Source organism: Sapajus apella, unplaced genomic scaffold (genome assembly GCF_009761245.1).
Source record: "Sapajus apella isolate SASKATOON/1434 unplaced genomic scaffold, GSC_monkey_1.0 scaffold74, whole genome shotgun sequence".
NCBI lineage: Eukaryota > Metazoa > Chordata > Mammalia > Primates > Cebidae > Sapajus > Sapajus apella.
Window position 1 is genome coordinate 9,075,166 of NW_022437014.1, and position 10,089 is coordinate 9,085,254.

The following is a 10,089-nucleotide window of genomic DNA, read 5'->3' on the forward strand; positions in this document are numbered from 1 at the left end:
ATTCTTACCATTCTTAATTGTGTTCTGTTCATGTAAGCATTTCTACCTTTGTTTATGCTTTTTCTTATACTTGGGAAAATAACAATAGTCTGATGAATTTTGTGATGATTACTAAGGTGAGGCGAGCCTGCTTAAGTCCCAGAGGATGCAGAGCTAGTTTCAGCTGCTGTCTGCGTGTGTGAGGGTTGCTAACAAGTGGTAACCATGGAGTGTGTGAGTTTCTCCACCTTCTCTTGCCCAAACTGGCCTCACACAGAGGTGCCAGCAAGTAATGAAGTCCCCAGACAAGTGCACCAGCTTCTGAACAATGGAGAGTTTGGCCATATTCAATTAACAAGCCCCTTCTAAAATGTCTCTGGGTGAACTCCGTCTTTGAGTTCCCATAAACTGCACGAACAGGAGGTTCTGAATTGTTGCATCGGAAGCCTGCTGCTCTGTTTCCAAACCATCCTTTTCTTAGATAGCTCAGGGACTGTGGTTAGGCAAATTAATCCTAGGAGAAGTTAAGCAATTGTAATCTTAGAGAAGAGATTCTGTGCCCTCAAGGCCCTGGCAACCACACACATCAAAATCTCGCATTTAATTTATATCAAGCATGGAATTAATAAGAGTCGGTGGTAATAAAGTGTCAGGGCAAGAAATGTAAAATAGGTATCATAAAATATTTATGTAATAAAAAATAATCCCTTTCACTAATATAACCCACATCTTTTCTCTTGATAGCACCTAGTAATAAAAGCATTTAAATCCCTGTAAGGGATTACTATACTCTATATGATACATGTAAAGATCCAAATACAGTCCTCTTATCAAAAGCACAATATCCTGAAGTAAATGACAGAGAGTAAAGTATCCAGCAAATGTGCAGCTGGATACTTCTCAATTTCTAATGGCAAATTCAGCATATATTCAATAAATTATCTTTTCCAGAACATTTCTGAAATTTATAATGAATGCAGTGGGCAGAAAATTGAAATGTAATTAAGTGACATCTTCTAATCATATGTGCAGGATGGAAGCAGGAAATACAAACAGGAAAGGCAGCTCCAGGATTTCTTTTTTATCACTCATGTCAAATGGCTCTCTGTATTGTTTTAGCCACTGAACAAAGCCATCAGGGTTTTCTAGGAAGGCAAGCTGGTTTTATCATGGAAGGATGATGTTATAAATGATACTATTGTATGTGCAATTGTGAGTTTCTATCTTCCTGCTGGCATATTATGTCATTTCAATTTAAAAAAAAGTCTCCTCTAGAGAAGCTATAATAAAATCAACCACTGAATAGAAGAAATGTGATTAGGGAATGCAGGATTTTAAACACCATTTCATTTCGGTTTGGAGACACTCACTTTGTGTGTATGTGTTGTGCAGTCTCCCATCATGACCTGGACTTAACGCCTTAAAGGCTGCTAAGTATTTGGCATTCCTGAGTGAGCACCTTTGGTGACACCTTCAAATATGAAAAACACTCTTGCTTTGTTTGCATGATTTTTCTGTTGTACGTTGTTTTAATAGAGTTTTCTGTGACAGAAATATGGAAATAGACGTGAGGATTCAAATGCTGTCATCTTCTGTGGTCTAAGTTTTTGTTGACTGCATTTTCGTTCAGGAAATTATACTTAAGCCATCTTACATAATTCCCTTGGAGTCTGTGCTGCATGAGCACATTATAACAAGATGCTTTTGATCCTTTGATAATTAAATGCTCTGCTGAATGGTAAGAGAGACAGATCTGCCTTGTATTAAATTCTCCTCTAAGAAGAAAGGAGGTTAATGACACCTCCAGATAGTAATAGGTAGTACTACTATAAGATAATGAACAAATTGCCGCAGGCTGGGCCTCATGTCTTTAGACCATGAGTATAAAATACCATTTTATCTTTTTACCATGAATGAATAAAGTACATCATGGTTCAAATTTTGCTTTCAGAAAGAATGCAGGCATCTATAATTCTGTGACCTGTCTTAAGTAGTTAATTTGTACCTATTAGCTCCATTTGCCACATAGATTTCACTGTAAAAACAGTATTCTTCGAATGCCTAAATTCAAGCCTATAGACATCTACCTGATTGCTGGGACCCCATCTGGTCCACCTTCTCAAAACCTGAGGCCTCTTAGAAGTCCTTGGAAGGAGGACAGTGTGATGGTCAGTTTCATGTGTAAACTTGGCAGGTTGTAGTCTCCAGTTATTTAGTCAAACACTAATCTAGATGCTGCTGTGAATTTGTAAATGTGGTTAAGATCTAAACTCAGTTGACTTTAACTAAAGAAGATTACCCTTAATAATAGGGGCAGGGCTGAATCCAATCAGTTGAAAGCTTTAAGAGCAAAAACTGGTTTCCCAGAGAAGAAATTCTGCCTCAAGACTGTAACATCAAGTCCTGCCTGAGTTTTCAGCCTGTCCTACAAATTTCAACTTGCCAGCTCCCACAATCATGTGAGCAATTTTTTTAAAAAAAGAATATATATATATACACACACATACATACACATACACACATATTTAAAATAAAATATTTATATAACTATATATTTAAAATAAAACACACACATATATATGTTTTAAGTATATATATATCTGTGTGTGTATGTGTGTGTGTATCTCCTATTGGTTGTATTTCTCTGGAGAACCCTGACTGATACATGTGGTAAAAGAAAGATAAAGGCAGGTGACTTGCAAATCCCAGAAGGGCTGATTGGGCCCTGATTCAAGCAGCTGTCATGGACATGGACTTAGCCAAACCCAGCTGCCAGGAGTAAGTTTTGGTGACAATTTATACAGGAAAGTACCCTCCTCACTACAACATGTTTAACAAGCCCCTTCCAATTCAAATCATCTCTTTGCACATCTTATCCATCCCATTATAAACAAGGAGCAATATGTTAAAAAATGGGAGCAACATGCTCTTGAATATAATCTTTGGTTATCAGTTTGGAGGTGCCAGTGTCCAGATTCTAATCCACAACAGACAGATGAACCAGTGGCCACACGATATGCGAAAAATTGTTAAATGTTAAATGCTTCCAAATTCTTGAGATCAGAGGCCCTTCTTAAAATCAGTGCTCTCTTCAATAGCTAACTTGTAATCTCTTATCTCTGCACAGCTAAATGCCTTGAGAAACTTGCCTACAACTCATGGCCTTCATTTCCACATTTGCTGCTCACTTTGTTACCCAGTGCAATATGGTCTGTAGACACTGTTTTTGTTAACCTAACCAATAACCTTCCTGTTGTTAAATCTGATGTGTACTTAGTCTTTCTTTTACTTAATGTAGTAGTTTGATCAATTCACAAATGTGGGCCCCTCCCTTATGCTAGAAATCTCTTCCTTTGTCTTCTGCAACCAGTTCTCTCTTTGTTTGCATCCTATTCATCTGATCACATTCCTTCAGGCTCCTTACACAAAAATGGTCTCTCCTGTTGCCCTACAAGAGGAATGTTGAACTCCTAACCCCTGTACCTGTGATGTGATCTCACTTGGGACTTGTGTCTTAGTAGATGTAATCAAGTTAAGATGAGGTTTTTAGGGTGGACCCTAATCTGACTGGTGGTCTTACAAGAAAAGGAAAACACCCTGTGAAGACACACAGAGACAAGATAGCCATGTGACAATGGAGAGAGAAGTTGGAGTGATGCATCCTCAAATTGAGGAATGCTAAGGATCGATGGTGAATACCAGAAGCTAGAAGAGGCAAGGAAAAATTCTCCACAGATTTTAGAAAGCGTGGCCGTAACAACTGCCTGATTTTAGATTTGTAATCTCCAGAACTACAAAATCATAAATTTTTATTTTATGAAGCTACCTAGCTCGTGGTCCTTTGTCACAGCAGCCCTAGGAAATTTAAGACCTGGTCCCACAGGGTGTCCTGAATATCAAAGTGCTTTTAGTATATTCTCTATTGGAAGTTGCTTCCTCAAGCTAATAACATCTAGACTCATGTGTGAGCAATTTCTCTTAGTGGAAACTGGAAAGGCTTGCTTCCTATGAGCTGACACATGTACAGACTGTGGTTCTAAATCACACTGACTCATGTCAAACCGGGATGTGCAGCCATTCAGGCCTGTGGTAGTGGGGCCTTACACTGCCTATCTGTCGGGACTGTTCTATCCATGGAGTCATCCTGAACGGCGCACAGCAGTCTGCCTCTTGTTTGCTTATAGTAGCTGGGGATTTGACAACGACGAAAGGCCAGTATAATCTCAGGAAAGATTCTCACTGCCGTATTCCGCTGTTGAGGCTTTCTAGCTCAGTCACTTTCTGCAGCTGAATTTCAATCTGTAATACATTCAGTAAGAAACATGTCCTTGGGCAACTCTATTCCCAATGGAATTGTCTGATGAAGTGGGCTCTGTTAACCACTCAGGAGGCTTCATATGCTTTGATTACTGCTCATGAGGTTTCTGTTTCTTCAAGAAGCTTAATGAGGATTTTTTCTCGGGGGCAAAAATCATAAATTTCCATTTTTTAGTAGCTCTGCTGATAGGAGTACAAATCATACATCCCTTTCATGGCCCATGAAACAGTGTTCCTCATTTTTTTCTCTTGTGAGGTAGCAATGCAGATGTCATCTGGCCCATTACATCTAAGACATATTGAGAAAAGCATAATTAAATATAAATATTAATTACCTTTTAAAGCCACATACTTTAAAACATGTAATTTCTCAAGTTTGCAAAATATGTGATGTTGAATGTGCGTTAAATAGAAGTCAATTTCAATGGACAAATGAAGGATTTTGTAGCCTTAAAATATCTGCATTCATTTACTTTTAAAATTACAGAGGAAGGACAAAGTCTTTTTAGTAAATTCTTACTTATTAAAATGATTTTTTCTCTACATAAATCTTTATTTATTATTTATTTTTGCTTCTTTCATTTAAAAGTACTTTTATAACTTAAATGATTTGAGCTGAATTCATGGTTGACAACCAACTGTTTTAATAACTTTCTCCCTTAGTTTGATGGTAAATACATCAGTATGTGCTCGGCAGCTTGTCAGAGCACCAACAGTGGCATCCATTTCTCTGAGGAGGCCAGAAATATAAAAAATATGCAATCGGAAGCATTCTAAATGTAATGGCAAATTTAGCTGATAGAATGTGCAGAATGCTAATGAGCAGTCTGCTGGGCCTGCTGTGCACTCGCGCGTCGCAGACTGAGAATAATGACCTTGCTCAAGACTTAAGCAGAGAGTCATTGCAGCTGGCAACAAATAGATGCCTCTGATTACACTCCAGCCACCTAACCTCTCCTGGGACCTTGACATTAGTTCTATACATGAAAACTACTACCACAATTCAGGTCACGTATTTGCTTACTTCTGAGGGTGAGGCACAGACTAGGGGAAAGGTCGGGGACCACTACTATTCACTACTTTCCCTTGCTTGACAACCTTTAAAAATAAAAAAGTAAAGCACCTCTTAAGAAACATCTGCCTTCTATAAAAATCAAAAAGGACTTCTTTAAACAAAAAGAAGGGAAAGTGTGAATGAAATTGGTAAATAACTTCCTCAAGATCTTCTTCCCCCTGTGGGTATGATGCAGAAACACAAAAGCTTTATTATTGACAGTAATCAAATTTGCTAAGCACTTTCCTGATTCTCATTCAACAAAGCTCACAAGTTGCTATCATTTATGTGCCCATTTTAGAGATGAGGAAAGAGATGTGGTAAGGCTCAGTTTGTTTAAGTAGCTAGTGAGGAGCAGAACGAGAATTTACACACAAGATAGTGCAACTTCAGCACCTGAGTCTTAACTCCTTTCTTTCATTGCTTTTGTAGTCTTTCAAATGGCTTTCACTATTAAAATAAAGTTACTGTTTTCTCTTCGAAATTCAATCGAAGAAAAATGTACAAAAAATTCTCATGATGTCAGCATTACAGATCCACCATCTTATGGCCAGGGAGAGCATAAGCAAAGAATCAAAAGTTGATCTAAATTTAAAAAAATAATAAAGTCAGGCAGTTATTTTGGAAGGTTATACTTTAAACAGATTTTCTTGGATATATCCTCCTGCTGCTGGATAGGATGTAGGAGAACGTGAAAGAGTCTACTGCCGCTGAGATAAGAAGAAATCACAGGAAAAAGAAACAAATCACTTTCTAGAACTATAAAACTTCTACATGAAACATAGGACAGTATTTTTATGGCCCTTCAAAGGCAAAGATTTTGACAGGACAAAAAGCGCCAACCATAAAAGAAAAAAAAATGATTAAAATGACTTAAAAAGTAAAGGTTCTGCATTTCAAAAGAAACCATTAATAAAAGGAAAAGATATGCCACGGATTAGGAGAAAATGTTCATAATATATGTTTTTGACAAAGGACTTCTATCTAGAATATGTAGGAAACTCCTATAGCTCAGTAATAAAAAGATAAGCACAGAAAAAGGTGCTTAGCATCACTATTAGTGTAGATAAAGGCATGAAAATTAAAGCCACAATAAGATGCCATTTTACCTACTCTAATGGCTAAAACTGCAAACACTGAAATACTCTATATTCGAGAATGCAAAGCAACTGACACTGTCATACCTTGCTGGTAAAAGTGTAAATTGGTGCAACCATTTTGTAAAACCATTTATTCTTACAAAGTTAAATTTATACCTACTTTATGACGTATCAGTTCTACTCCTAGTTTTTTTATCCAAGGAAAATTACATATGTCCAAAAAATGCTTGTGCAAGAATGTTTGTACCAGCTTTATTCATAATAACCTCAAACTAGAAACAACCCATTAACTTAGAATGGATAAACAAGTTGTGGTGTATGCATACCATTGAATGCTTTAGAAAACTATGCATCCATATAAAGGAATCCGCTATGACCACATGGAAGGATATTAATAAATTTTTTCAAAACATTACATTGATTCTGTTGGTAGAAATCCAATTCGTGGCTATGTGGAGTGGGTGAGAATTGGCTTCAAGGGAGCAAGATGAAATTTTCTGGGGTTATGGAAATGATCTATATCTTGAATATTGTGGTGATTACAGAGGTGCTATTTATACATTAAAAAAAACATATTAAACTGTACAATTCTGGAAGTCCTAGCTAGAGCAATCAGGCAAGAGAAAGAAATAAAAGGCATCCAAATAGGAAAGGAAGAAGTCAAGCTACCTCTCTTCACTGACAACGTGATTATTCACCTAGAAAACCCTAAAGACTCCACTAAAAGGTTCCTGGAACTGATAAACAACTTCAGTAAAGTTTCACAATACAAAGTTTAATATATATAAATCAATAGCATTTCTTGCTCCTTTTTTTTTTTTTCTTTTTTTTTTTTTGAGACGGAGTTTTGCTCTTGTTACCCAGGCTGGAGTGCAATGGCGCGATCTCAGCTCACCACAACCTCCACCTCCTGGGTTCAGGCAATTCTCCTGCCTCAGCCTCCTGAGTAGCTGGGATTACAGGCATATGCCACCATGCCCAGCTAATTTTTTGTATTTTTAGTAGAGATGGGGTTTCACCATGTTGACCAGGATGGTCTCGATCTCTTGACCTCATGATCCACCGCCCTCAGCCTCCCAAAGTGCTGGGATTACAGGCATGAGCCACTGTGCCCGGCATCAATAGCATTTCTTTACTCCAATAACATTTAAGCTGAGAGCAAAATCAAGAATGCAAAACCGTTTACAGTAGACACACACACACACACACACAAATTCCTAGGAATACATCTAACCAAGGAGGTGAAAAGATCTCTATATGGAGAACTACAAAACGTTGAAAGAAATCACAGATGATACAAACAAATGAAGAAACATCCCATAACCATGGTTGGAAGAATCAATATCATTAAAATGCCCAAAAGCAACCTACAGACTCAAACTATTCCTATCAAACTACCAACATCATTTTTCACAGAATTAGAAACTCACTCAAAACCACAGCAACATGGAAATTGAACAACCTGCTCCTGAATGACTCCTGGGTAAATAATGAAATTAAGGCAGAAATCAACAAATTCTTTGAAACTAATGAGAACAAGGAGATAACATACCAGAATCTCTGGGATGCAGCAAAAGCAGTGTTATGAGGGAAATTTATATGCCCACATCAAAAGCTAGAAAGATATCAAATTGGCATCACAACATCACAACTAAAAGAACTGGAGAACCAACAGCAAACAAACCTCAAAGCTAGCAGAAGACAAGAAATAACAAGATCAGGGCAGAACTGAAGGAGGAGATAAAGACACACACACAAAAAAAAAACCTTCAAAAAATCCAGGAGCTGTTTTTCTTTCTTTAAATATTAATGAAATAGACGGCTAGCTAGATTAATAAAGAAGAAAAGAGAGAAGAATCAAATAGACACAACAAAAAAACGATAAAGAGGATATCACCAATGACCCCACAGAAATACAAACAACCATCAGAGTATACTGTAAATACCTCTATGCAAATAAACTAGAAAATCTAGTAGAAGTAATGGAAAAATTCCTGGACACATGCATCCTCTGAAGACTGAACCAAGAAGAAATTGAATCCCTGAAATAGATCAATAACAAGCTCTGAAAAAAGATCAGGCCCAGACAAATCTACAGCTGAATTCTATCAGAGGTACAAAGAGAAACTGGTACCATTTCTTCTAAAACTATTCCAAACAATTGAAAAGGAGGGACTTCTCCCTAACTCATTTTATGAAGCCAGCATCATTCTTATACCAAAACCTGACAGAGATACAACAGAAAAAGAAAACTTCATTCAGGCCACTATCCCTGATGAACATTGATACTAAAATCCTCAATAAAATACTGGCAAACCAAATCCAGCAGCACATCAAAAAGCTTATCTACCACAATCAAGTTGGCCTCATCTCTGGGATGCAAGGCTGATTCAACATATGCAAATCAATAAATGTAATTCATCACATGAACAGAACTAAAGACAAAAACCATGTGATAATCTCAACAGACACAGAAAAGGCCTTGATAAATTCAACATCCCTTTATGTTAAAAGCTCTCAATGAACCAGGTATTAAAGGGACATACCTCAAAATAGTAAGAGTCATTTATGACAATCCCACAGCCAATATCACTGAATAGACAAAAGTTGGAGGCATTGCCCTTAAAAACTTGCACAAGAAAAGTACGCCCTCTCTCACCACTCTTATTCAACATAGTATTAGAAGTTCTGGCCAGGGCAATCAGGCAAGAGAAAGAAAGAAAGTGCATTCAAATAGGAAGAGAGGAAGTCAGATTGTCTCTGTTTGCAGATAGTGTGATTCTATTTCTAGAAAACTGCATTGTCTCAACCCAAAAGCAACTTCAGCAGTCTTGAGATACAAAATCCATGTGCAAAAATCACAAGCATTTCTATATATTAACAATAGACAAGCAGAGAGCCAAATTATGAATGAACTCTCATTCACAATTGCTACAAAGAGAATAAAATACCTAGGAATACAGCTAACCAGGGAAGTAAAGAACCTCTTTAAGGAGAGCTACAAATCACTGCTCAAAGAAACCAGAGAGGACACAAACAAATGGAAAAACATTTGATGCTCATGGATAGGAAGAATCAATATCATGAAAATGGCCATACTGCTCATAGTAATTTATAGATTCAATGCTATTTCCATCAAACTACCATTTACATTCTTCACAGAATTGGAAAAACTACTTTAAATTTTATATGGAACCAAAAAATAGTCCATATAGGCAAAACAATCCTAAGAAAAAAGCACAAAATTGGAGGTATCATGCTATTTGGCTTCAAACTGTACTACAAGGCTACAATAACCAAAACAGCATGGTACTGGAACAAAAACAGACATATAGACCAATGGAACAGAATAGAGAACTCAGAAATATGACTGCACACATACAACCATCTGATCTTTGACAAGCCAGACAAAAACAAGCCATGGGGAAAGGATTCTCTATTTAATAAGTGGTGCTGGGAAAACTGGCTAGCCATAAGCAAAAAAATTGAAACCGGGCACCTTCGTTATGCCTTATACAAAAACTCAAGATGGAATAAAGACTTAAATGTAAAACCCAAAACTATAAAACTCCTAGAAGAAAATCTGGGCAATATCATTTAGGACATAGGCATGGGCAAAGATTTGATGATGAAAATGTC